Here is an 11,011-nt window from a genome sequence, read left to right as displayed (position 1 = left end):
CGGTCATCACTTTGAACAGTTACTATGAACTACGTTGATCTTACGCAGTGTAAGTTACGTATGTCGATAACACGATAAATATGCATTTCCGACGCTGTTCGCTGCGACCGAGCGGTTCTAGGCCGTTCAGTCCGGAACCGCGCTGCTGCTACGGTCGTAGGTTCGAATCCTGCCTCGGGAATGGATGTGTGTGATGTCCTTTGGTTAGTTAGGTTTAAGTAGTTCTAAGTCTAGGGGACTAATGACCTCAGATGTTAAGCCCAATAGTGCTTAGAGCGATTTGCATTTCCGACCATTAGTGCCCTGACGCAGTATAATCGGTTGTCACTAGTTTCAATTTGACCCAAAATGTTTGAGACACAATGTATTTAATTTTTTTATTATTTTCCGAGGCATTAAAAATTATCTCTTCATATTACCCATTTTGACATTCTCAAAAGGCCATTTGAAATCCAGCTGCTACACATGAGAATTCTTGTGCCCAAAATGATTACTTCACTGTCCAATTGAAGGCGCTGTATTTTAAGCTCCCTGGCCAATTGTGCCCGAACGGGACTTCAACCCGAAATCTTACACGATGCGGGAAACGTTCTTATCATCTGAGCTGTCCACGATCAAGACGAACACTGATCGTGAAAAGGCATATTACACGAACTTCGTTTTAATCCAAAAAATGGCTCTCAGCACTATGGGACTTAACATCTACGGTCATCAGTCCCCTAGAACTTACAACTACGTAAACCTAACTAAGCTAAGGACATTACACACATCCATGCCCGAGGCAGGATTCGAACCTGCGACCGTAGCAGTCACGCGGCTCCGGACTGAGCTCCTAGAACCGCTAGACCACCGCGGCCGGCCGTTTTAATCCGATGTAGAGGATAAGTATCCAGAGAATATTAGGACAAACACTTTAGGAATTTTTCCGCCGTATCCTGTCCTCAACAATGCTCGTATAGAAACTATGCTGAAGAGACGTGATGTTTGAGAAGTTAGACAGTGGTACTGGCAGAATTAAAGCACCGAGAGAGGATCGGGAGTTGTGTCTGAATACCTTACCCCGCGGAAAGTAAGGCTCCGATTTCAGTTCCTGGCAGCGCGGTCGAAGGCGCCTCCGATGACCTCAGCATTTTGCTCCCATAGGCTCTTACCACAAATTTCCAAATTGTCAGCTCCTGATCCGGCAAAAGAATTTAATCGGTCGGGTAGTTTCATGTTGTTCTTTTAGGCACTCCCATTCCGAGAGCACGACACCCTCCAAAAAACCAAACACATTAGTCCTTTACTACAACAGCCTTCAAAAAAACCAAACACATTACGCCTTTACTACTCCCCAGCCGTATTTTATATATCGCTGTGATTTAAATATATTGATTAGATATGTACAATGTGTAACAGCCAGCTACCTGTCGTTTGTTAATGTTTGTCGCTAATTGGCGAGGAGATAAGACACAACGGCTCTGACGTTTATAAAAAGCTTTATACCATATCATTTAGTGACATATATTGAACTGTAGTTGCTTCGGTAATTAAGGCTTCCCTCTGAGAAAAATTTGAAGTTGACTACTGTTGTAAACCTGTGCTCTTACTGCCTCTAGCAGCCTTCTAAAAGGATACTGAAATTTGTGGACTTATGATTCGAGGAACATGTTCTGCTGATGATTATTCAGATAGATAAACTCTTTTGTCAACAAGGCCATCTTCACGGAATACATACGTCAGATTATTAATACACAAGAAGTGCCTTAGTAAACCACTACTGCCGGTAGCAAAATTAACCAGTGTTTTGACAAAAATGTTGTTCTGTTGTTATAAACGTCTGCATTTGACAATTTGTCTTCTTTGCTTTAGTACGTAAGGGATCTACCATCCATCTTGACGACAGGAACCTAAGGACGTCATTTTTCGGATTACTATTAAATGGCGTCATCGTAAGGAATCAAGTTACATAATTCCAAAGGTACAGAAGGCAGATAAATGCGAGAAGTATACAACAAGTAACAGCTTATGCATATAAGACGCTGACAAGAATAATATACAGAAGAATAGAATGAAAAATTGTGGTTCTATTAGCCGATGAACAGTTTTGTTTCACACAGGTAAGTTCTGATTGCGCTTAGAAATGAAGGAAAGACTAAAGAAAAATCAAGGCACATTCATAGGACTTGTAGGCGTAGGAAATGCATTCGACATGGTGCAAGAGAGCTGAGATATTCAGAAACATGGGTATTATCTATATAGAAAGGCGGGTAATGTATAATATGTGAAAGAACTAAGAGTAAACAATATGAATGGAAAACAAATGCTCGGTTTAAAATGGGCATAAGGCAGACAAGCCGACTTCCTGCAAGATGCAGTAAGAGAAACAAAAGGAAGTTTCAGGAATAGGATTACGAGTCTGAATGAAAGAATATCTGTCCTCGTTGGAAGTGAAGAAGAACTACAAGAGCTGTTGAATGTAATGGTGTACTGAGGACAGAATATAAACTGACAGTAAATTAAAGAAAGGCCAAAGTAACAAAGAATACGTAGAAACGAGATTAGCGATACACTTAACATCAAAACAGGGGCAACAAACAGAGGGAATACCGCTAGCTTAGAAGCGAAATAACGCATGACGGCTGAAGTAAGGAGGATTTAAGAAGAGACTAGGGCTGGTAGTGTGGGCATTCCTTCCTGAAAGAAGACTTCTGATGTGAAAAAGAGGTCATAACTTGAGAAGACACTATTGACAATATAGGTCTGCAGCATGACAGTGTGTACAGGGTGATTAATTGGTACAGGAGCAAATGAAAGAGGCGAGTAAAGGACAATCTTAATAAAGAATACAGTCACACCAACGTTCCAACACGGTAAATGTCTATGTTACGTTTATTTAGAAACACCACACGCAGTAAAATGCACTTGTTTGATTTCATCATCATGCCTGGTAACTAAGTACCGGTACGTATCGGTACGTAACGTTTCGAACAAGTGTATCTTCTTCGAACATAAAAATTTTAAAACTTTGTGCCGCACCAGGACTCGTATGCGGAACCATTGCCTTTCGCTGGAAAGTGCTCTGCCGACTGAGCTATCCATGTCTGACCCACGGCGTAAGACATAAGTAATGCTGGGAGGAAGAGTCATGAATCGTGCATGTATAGCTCAGTCGGTACAGCACTTTCTCACTAAAGGAAGAGGTCCCAGGTTCGAAATCCTATCCAGAACACAGTCTCATTCATCCACGACGTTTCGAATCAGCGCTCACTCCGCTGCAGACGGAAAATTTGATCTGGAAGAGAGTGTATCGCTCGTGGCTCGCCAGTACCATGGCTTTCAAAGTCCACAACTTGAACCCGCGGGATCTATTTGTATGGGAAAATTTAGAGGCTTTGGTTGATTTCAGCCCAGTTGATAGTGTTCTTGAGTCTGGAAATGCACGCATCGTGGATAGTTGGCGATAAATTCGGAACACACTGGGGAGTTTATAAACTTGTATCGGCTTTGAAGAGGAGAGATGCTGAAGCCGTCACATCACATAAACGATGGCAATGAGGAACTTTTCTTGTACTATGTTTGTCCTCAAGTGCACTCTGTTAGAATGTGATCGTGTCGTGATGCGCCCCGTCGAGGAGTCCATTCCTTTTCGGACCTATGTTTAGTAGGCCTATTAGCATGTTTCATCGTTGTCGCACCTTTCATTTTTATCAGTAGCGTGTCCCAGAAGGAATGGTAAATATTCAGTGATACTATAGGAACGATCATTCACAGCAAAAGAATCTAGTCAACATGAGCTCCAAAATGCATACCTTAAGAGCTGTTAGCACTTGTTCAGTAGAACAGATGTGTTTGGCACATCTCTTCTACCGAACAGGTGTTCATAGCTCTTAAGGCATGCATTTTAGAGCGCATGTTTACTCGATTATTTTTTTCTTATTTTGGCCCTTACTGTTTCCTCCAGAATCATAGAAAGCAAAGAGTTAGCAATGAAAGAGATTTGTATCATAATATCGAAGACGATGAAGTGCGCATAGCTCAGTTACATTCAGCTCCAGACGATATCCAAGTATACTGATGTACTTAGTTAAACAATTTATTTTCGTACATTTAAAACCATCTGCTACTGGCAACAATGCATTACACATTCACAGATTACTGTTTAAATAAACTTTTGAAGTAAAATATTGGTATTTGAAGAACTATTTTGTTGCTTCCATGCTGTGACAATTTACTTAAGTATGTGAAACGGGAACGCTATGCCTTTTTATACGGATGCAGACTAATAAGCAACACTGTCTCAGGCTAAAGATCACTGACGCTCGCAGTTTGCAGGAAAAAATTTGTTTATGATAGACGTCATGGTGCGGAAAAAGTTTCTGCGGCAACGAGCGAATAACTCAACGTGGTAACGGAGAATATTTGACCCTGGTTTAAACGAAAGCTACAGTGACTGAATGGAGTTACTTTACAAAATAAAATGATGAAGGTAAATTTGCAAGAAGCTTCATCAGTTTTATGTTAGTAATTACAAACGTACGGTGGGAACAAAAATGTAGTAGAACAGGGCGACAAAATGATTCAATAAATGAAGAAAAGACTATATCAGTGCGATAACGTTAGAGCAGTTATAAAATATTAACTGACTGATATCCAGACTGTACAATATCAGCTGGATGTGAGATGTAACAGTAAGCTTGAAAGTTCTTCGGCTGTAGTACAGCGTCCTCTACAACTCAGCACGGTTATGTCTTCTACTGGAGGATTCCTCTCTTCGTTGTTTTTGGGCCGTAATCGACGTGTTTCTATTGTCAGCTGTTCATAGAAATTTAGCTACAGCCAGAACGACAATATCAATAAGATCTCAAATGTTTCTCTTCGCCATCAATAACGAAGGTGAGGTGTACGTCTTCTTATACCCAACGGTCTGGTCTTCGAACGAGTAAGAACGAGAAAAATTAATTATACGACTGCATGAAGAATTCAACATTCCCTGATAACATGAACAGAAGAGGACTAACATCAGCAAGGAACTGCACTAAAAACAAGTGAATGATTACCACTAGTACATAATAAACGAAGTCCGTTGTGAACAAATATAAAAAATTGATTTCTTTTTAGGTTTGTATAGCCGTAGTACCCGAACAACGGTAAGAGAAATTCGAGCCATCAAATTACATCGTTAAGGTCGTCTCCAACATTGTTGGCTTGTTGGCTTGACTGGATTTAAATGGAACCTCAGTAAGACAACACTCTAGCATTTCCGCTATGCTCCGTAGCATAAGTGTCACGCTTGATAACATAAATTTCCAATAACTCAAGTAGCGGGACGAGCAATTAATGTCACAATTGTGAGCCTAGTTGGACTAGGCTGTAACGAGGCCCCGGTATCACTGTCGGCCCGGCAGAGATATGTTTGTCTCCCGTGTAAGGACTGTACCTCTCCGTGCAGCTTGTGTACTCTGCCCCAGAGGTCGTCCGTGTCCACTGGTGGTGTGTGAGCGGCGATTACCATAAGATGTCCGGCGGCCGCCGTCTTCACTAACGGGGCAACCTGAGCTGTGCACGTTCTCCTAACACTGTTCGTTATGTCCACGCGAGTTATATATCCGACTTTACAAATGGTGCTCTAAAGCTCTGAGCCATAATGTTCTGCCTAAAATTTCTAATGAAACATTTTGAAATTTTAATTATCACCTCGAAGAAAATAATTGGCGAGCATGAAATCTGGTATTTGTAATTTACTTATTCACCTCTGAATACGACACATTTCCCCACTAACGGAAGACGCGGAGAAACTTTTGTTGCAGAAATCTGTATTTTGACTGTCAAAGAAACTTTCCACCTTGAAAGTCACCTCACCGACGTTCTGAAAACATCTAATACGCGATGCTTTATTCTCCCGAGAAATGAGGAAGAAAGCATTGATTGCCACGTCATGAGAATATTGGGAACGAGGCGAAACTCCGTAGCCCAAATAGGCAGCACATTTGTTTTATCCTGGCAACAAGAGCTGGGGCGCGGTCGTGGGGCAAAACCTCCACCTTCGACAGCGTTCCGCGATGGTCTTGACAGCCTCCTCTAACCTCAACAAGAAGTTTGAGTAGTATACTCCCGTTACGATTTGACCCTTACGAGCGTCATCTGTTACTACCACACCGTTGCAGTCCCAGAAATCACTCATCTACGCGCCAGATCACAGCTGGGTCTTCACCTCTTTTCGGCATTAGTGAATGACACATCCGCGACATTCTCGCTGCTGTTTCAGTTCGGCGCATTTTTAGAACTGATGTGAGCGGTCATAGATCCCAACGAGCGATGACCTTTACCATGTTCAAAATGTCGTTCACGACATGGATTACTGCTCGACAACTGGTGCACACTCTTTTTATATCTGTCGCCTGGATGGTTGTTCGCCGGAGTGCCATGGCCACCACTGCTGTTGAAACTCTCGGGTCTTCGCGAATATGGTCTTCCATTTCGTACTTCATTATTCAGTCATGTCTGACCACGCTGCCACTGCCAGCGTTTGTGCCACGTAACCTCTGTGTCGTATGACGTTACTGTACACTTCCAACAACCAAGTGTGAGCAGTTGCATCGTCTTTCCCCTTCAAACGCGGAAATCGAATTGCTGCACGATACTGTGCTTTATCAACGGGTTGCTCCACTTCGTTTTGTTTCCTGTAGTGGTGTGATGCAGGATGGTGGTACTTGCACTGCAGACACTCATTTGCAAAAAACAAGCAAACAAAAATAACCTTTCCGAACACGTGATTAAAAGTTCAGTATTATCCCTTGCTGAAAGCAAGGCCATCGATTGCTTAAGGATGTGAACTACCTGTCAGGATACTCGCCCGCGTTAGCACGCAGCTACCGGTATTTGGGGAGGAACCCTGGTCCACGATCGAAACCGTCCTGCGGATATACGACGGGATGCGGTGAACTCGGCAACCTAGACGTAGTTTTTGGGCAGTTTCTCACATCCGACCAGGTGATTGCAGGGGTGATGCCCACGGGTTCCTTCTCATTTACACGATTAGCAACCATTTCCAAAAACAAAACAAAAATTGGCGTAAACATGGTGGAGTGTTGAAAAAAGATAAGTTAAGATGGTGAAGCGTTACTTTCTAAAGTGAGCTATTTGTGTGGTTTATACCGACACACCTTCATTACATACCTTTCGAAGAGGTGGACGAATTTTAGAACCCCGCAACTACAATCGGCAAAGGTGACAAAGTGAAGTGGCAAGCGTTGTAGAAGGCGTAAGGTCTTAATAAACAACTAACGTCCAAAAACAGAAACTGCGACAAGGAGAAGGTTATAAAAAGCTATACTGGGCTATAGCTCCATACGGGTGTGAAATGTGGAAGGAAGCGAACACAGAAATTAAACGATTAGAAGCCTGAATGTGCTGTTACGGCAGATTGTTGAAGATCAAAAGACCGAGTAAGGAATGAAGGCGTCCTGCAAGAAATGAGAAAAAAATTCTTCACAAAATATGTAATGAATCGAATGACTGAGCACGTATGAAATGATGTGCCCAAAATGGAAAAAATGGTTCAAATGGCTCTGAGCAATATGGGACTTAACATCTGAGGTCATCAGTCCCCTAGACTTAGAACTACTTAAACCTAACTAACCTAGGGACATCACACACATCCATCCCCGAGGCAGGATTCTAACTTGCGACCGCAGCTGTCGCGCGGTTCCAGACTGAAGCGCGTAGAGCCGCTCGGCCACACCCGCCAGCACAGCGGAGACAGTAGTTTCTCACTTGTATTCTAAAGGAGCCCATGGGATTACGAATGTTTCGCGTACTCGTAGTCAAGTTGTCGTCTACTTGACGAAGGACGCACTCTTCAGTGTCAAGAGTGCGGGTCGTCCGTGGAGCACCATAATCAACCCTCCCAATTGCGACTGTACCGGTTTCTCGCAGCCGTCGAATACGTACGAAGACGGTATGTGATGTCATAATTACAACAGGGACTCAAGACGGTTCCCTCTATGCAGTTTGTGTGCGTACCGCGAAGCGGCAGATTTGAAAGTGATCCGATCTTAAAACTTATTTTATATCCAAGTAGTACGAGAGTAGTCCCAAAAGTAAAGTCTTCTATTTTTTTATAAGTACAGAACTCTATTTGTGTGGCAGTTGGTCACACTGTTATGAAGAGTGCTTCACGCGCTGTGTGTAAACATGCGCACGACGCTCAGAGGCGCTCAGTCTTGGCTTAGTAGCCGTTGAGAATAGAGCTCCCGTTGGATGTTACCGCCAAGTGAGAATTGCGCGCAGCTATTCGGTTTTTGAACGCAAAGGGCACTGCGCCGTTTGAAATCCATCGCCAATAGACGAAAGTGTATGGTGGGTCGTGCGTGGATGTCAAAAATGTTCCACTGGACTCGCATTCGGGAGGACGACGGTTCAATCCCGCGTCCGGCCATCCTGATTTACTTTTGAATGCATTATGGGAACAGCAGTGATCAATGTCTTGTAAATAATTACTATTAAAAACAGTCTTGATCACGATTTATTTTATAAGTTGACCGGTTTCGACCACTACTGTGGTCATCTTCAGACCATTGAGTGGGAACCCCTTTCTGTTGGAGAATCACAGTTGTGATTCTCCAACAGAAAGGGGTTCCCACTCAATGGTCTGAAGATGACCACAGTAGTGGTCGAAACCGGTCACCTTATAAAATAAATCGTGATCAAGACTGTTTTTAATAGTAATTACATCCTGATTTAGGTTTCCCGTGACTTCCCTAAGTCGCTCCAGGCAAATGCCGGGATGGTTCCTTTCAAAAGGCACGGCCGACTTCCTTCCCCATCCTTCCCTAATCCGATGTGGCCGATTACCTCGCTGTCTGGTCTCCTTCCCCAAAAGCAACTCAACCCCAAAAATGTTCGTAAGTGGTGTAGAGAGTTTGCAGCTGGTCGGACCGAAATTCACGACGAACAAAAGAGCGGGAGACCGTGAATTTCTGAGGAGACAGTGTTGAAGGTTTAGCAAAGCGTGCGTGAAGATCGGCGGATCACCCTGGATGATCTCTGCACGTTGGTGTGGGCAAGGTGGGTGCAACGCATGCTCAATGAGCACCACATGCGGCAACGACTTGATGCTTCCCGCGAATTTCTTCAGCGTCCTGCAACCGAACAGGATAACTTTCTGATCTCAATTGTCACGGGTGACTAAACACTTTACACCTGAGACCAAGCAACAATCACGCCAGTTCATAACTTTCTGAACAGCATGGCCGTGGGCTGGTATGACGTGGGTGTACAAAAACTGCAACAGCATCTACAAAAATGCATCGACAGAAATGGTGATTATGTCGATAAATAGCTAAATGCTCAAGCTGTAAACTGATGTAAACGATTGTAGAAATAAACAGGTCTATGTACTTATAAGAAACTAGGTGACCTTACTTTTGGGATTACCCTCGTACATTTCTGACATGGTTTTCTTATCAAACCTTTTTCCACGAAGACCTCTATACGAACCCTAAAAACCTGTAACAGGAATTGTGAAACAGCATGTAGAAGGTCGGCCAGAATCAGCTACAGTTGCACATTCAGCCTGTAGTCCTGGAAGCGCCAACAAATGGGTGTATGTTTTATATTATAGAGAATCGACGGTGCTGCAGCAAACACGCTTCTTCTTAGCATCATTGACAGGGAGAATAAATGGCAGGGAAGATGATCTGAAACAGCCAGATCGACAAAATGGGTAGAGAAGGGGACGATAAGCTATAGCCATGCCTGCGGGCGGCAAGCCAGCTGTAATCTAGAAGGTAGACTAAAAGCGCAAGGACAGGATCCGGAATAAGGCGACCATCCCAACAACAAGGTAAGCACCACTCAGACGTCAGACAACACAACCACGCTGACACAAGCACAGTCTTCAAGCGGTGAATGTACCGTTCAACAACATACTACGGTACCATTGTCACAAAACATTGCAGAAATTTTAGAAGGCCTATATATGGGAGATGTATCAAACGGAGAAGACGTAATAAAAGATATTGCAGGAGACCGTGACGCGGGATATACCTGATACAAAATGTACAATTGTACAATACAAATGACAAAGCACCCGAGTTCGAACACCGATCCTGAATCCAGAAAAAGAAGGAGGTTGAAGTATCACATAGATACCAACTCACAGCGTCCAAGTGTAGTGAAAGAGGAAAGTGAATGATGGAGTCGGCTACAAACACCACATCTAAGACAAATACAGCGGTGGAAGCCCGATGAAAGGCTAGCCAAGGATGGCTATCTACCATGTAGAAAATATGTTAAATTACCTGATGCACTGAGAAAACAACTGTACGGAAAATTCAAGGCGTTCTTTCGACTCGTATGAAGACCAGAACAGGGTACTAAAATCCAACAAGCGAAGCCGGCCGTTGTGGCCGTGCGGTTCTAGGCACTGCAGTCCAGAACCGCGCTGTTGCTACGGTCATAGGTTCGAATCCTGCCTCTGGCATGGATGTGTGTGCTGTCCTTAGGTTAGTTAGGTTTAAGTAGTTCTAAGTCTAGGGGACTGATGACCTCAGATGTTAAGTCCCATAGTGCTTAGAGCCATTTGAACCATTTTTCCAACAAGCGAAGTTATTTGCTAATCAATTCGTGAGGCATATGACAACAGATCGTAACAATCACATTTGGAGTGACAAAACTAAGAAGGGAGACGCCAGCTGGCACAATCACTGTCTACATCACACGGGCGCTAACGTCATCGGGTGGGGTCAAGAAAATAATACATCACACTAATATGTCAGCGCAAGGGGTAGAACAAAGATGAAAACCACTTCCAAGGAAGGCAATAGTTTCTCTACCGCATCATCAGTAGTTTTACAAATAACGAACACATCCCCACAGTCTGGAAGGCAGTCAAAGCTGTGCTCTTACTGAAATCGGACGAGACCTATCTCAATCCAATTTCAAACACTCAGAAAGTTTCTAGAAAGGATCAATCTCGCAAGATTAAAACGGTGCCTAAAGGAAAATTACTTAATCAGATTGGAAAAAT

This window comes from Schistocerca piceifrons, chromosome 5, assembly GCF_021461385.2.
Source record: "Schistocerca piceifrons isolate TAMUIC-IGC-003096 chromosome 5, iqSchPice1.1, whole genome shotgun sequence".
Taxonomy (NCBI): Eukaryota; Metazoa; Arthropoda; class Insecta; order Orthoptera; family Acrididae; genus Schistocerca; species Schistocerca piceifrons.
The sequence above is the reverse complement of the archived record's forward strand: the minus strand, read 5'-3'. Positions refer to the sequence as shown.